General features: G+C 35.4%; 1 pseudogene; it reads left to right on the top strand.

The window, feature by feature from the left end:
• The window catches only part of LOC103583584, a 2,366-nt pseudogene extending 1,942 nt beyond the window's left edge, over window positions 1-424 (top strand).
• Window positions 425-1,978: the final 1,554 nt, after the last annotated feature.

Below are 1,978 nucleotides of genomic sequence, written 5' to 3'. Positions count from 1 at the left end.
AAGGTTTTTCTTGTGTGAAAGATGAACTTTTGTCCAGTCATCCTCTTGAATTAGGAAAAAATTTTCCAGCTCAACCAAGATAAAATGAACTTTTCCACACTGGGAAACATCCAGGGTCTGTTTGCTACACCAAAATTACAGATGGAGTTCTAGTCAGTGCAGCAATTTCAGCATCTTCCATTTCTTTTGAGAGCAAACCTTTCACTGGATATTTTGAGAAGTAATGATGGGACACTGGATTTGAAGATATTCTTAATGATCCATTATTGGATTTGAAGATATTCTTAATGATCCATCACAAACTGAGCAAATGGGGATACCACACTTGATGGTGGAATATGTAAAACTCGATTTACTGTAATACAGCATGCTATTCATGAAAATAGAGGGGCTGTATCTTGTTTTAAGCCTCTTTTTACTCTAGTTTGATGTACACAACATTTAAAAATACTGACCCATGACAGTTTTTGCCTGAATAGTATCAGTGATCATTTTAAATTTATTTAGGTCTTTGGTTTATGGCCGTGAGACAATTGAAAGCACGAAAGAGAGATGACTTTACAGCTCCTAATTTATCTTAACACAATAGCCTTCTGTGTTTTAAAAAACTTGTTGATCATAACTATTATAACACTGTCCACAGGTACCTATTTTCTGTATTCAGCCTATTTTCTAGGTATCCCATAAACTTTATTTGGAATAACTGTTAGCAGTACTGGAGTCTGCAAACCTTATAGTAGCATCTTTCAGAATAAATGTAATTGATTTTGGTGGCAACACTTCAAATGGAGTGTGATATATTTATACTTTATCTTGTTTTTGTACCGTCCATTAATACACATAAGAATATTATTTATTGAATCGATGCTATTTTAGAATTATAGCTATTTTTTGGTTCTTTGAGGCTGAAAAGTATAAGTTCAGAGGTTTTGATTTTGGTCTTGTCTTTAAAATGAAAAATTAAAGTTATAGCAGGTGTAGATTAAAAAAACATAAAATGCTCTGTAAGTTTGAATTGTTGGTACTGATAATGAAAAGTTATTTCTTAGAAATTTAGCTCCTGTTTTAAACATTTGAACAATGATCAGGTCTAATTTTGGTCTCTACATAGCACATCGTATGATGTATGAAATGGTTCTTATTTTCATTGCTAACAACAGCTACAAGATAACCATAAAATTGATCATAAATGTGATGTATATAAACATGTATAAATAGTGTTCTTTATTTTTACGTGGAATCCATATCTGATATATGTGAAGAGCTTCCTGGGTTGGGAGAGTTGCCATTTATCATGCCATGCTTTATGGGGAACTGTAAAGGCGATTCAGGGCTAGGTGACTTTGGGCATGTTACTTAACCTCTCAGTTTGCTCATCTGTAAAACATTTTTAAAAAGTACTTTCCTCATAGGCTTGTTGTGAGGATGAATTGAATCAATGTATGTACTGCATTTGGAAAAGTACTTGGCACAGAGGCAACTTTAAAAACAAGACAGATGTAGAAATAAAAGTTTGGTGACAGTCCAGAGAAGAAAGATGTTAATGTTTGTTTTGTACCTAGAATCTTATTGCTGGAAGGGATTATACTGATTTGTGACTATTTTAAACATTTGTTCCTAGCGGTAGTATGTGGTCCCTGAAATTAGGAAATTTCCTCTGAAAGCTGTATTGTCCAGCTCCTGGACTCCTAGAGTGAAGGACCTGGACCTTCTAGAAGGACCTGGACCTAGAAGCTCCTGGACCGTTTTTCCTTAGGTCGGTGGAGCTACAATGATGTGCTGGAGTTGGCTGGTAAGAATGATAATGCACATCTCTTCCAAACTCCACTTTCAATGGCATCATGTTGGCAGCTTGAAATTGGCCATGGTGGGAATATTTACACCACAGGAATAGATAAACATTACAGATCTAAAGCTTTTCCCCTTGGAGATTGGGTCGTTAAATATTTAACGGCACACCACTGCCCGTTACCTACCC

Source organism: Galeopterus variegatus, unplaced genomic scaffold (genome assembly GCF_000696425.1).
Source record: "Galeopterus variegatus unplaced genomic scaffold, G_variegatus-3.0.2 Scaffold24545, whole genome shotgun sequence".
Classification (NCBI taxonomy): domain Eukaryota; kingdom Metazoa; phylum Chordata; class Mammalia; order Dermoptera; family Cynocephalidae; genus Galeopterus; species Galeopterus variegatus.
This window is presented reverse-complemented; position numbering and strand designations above follow the sequence as displayed.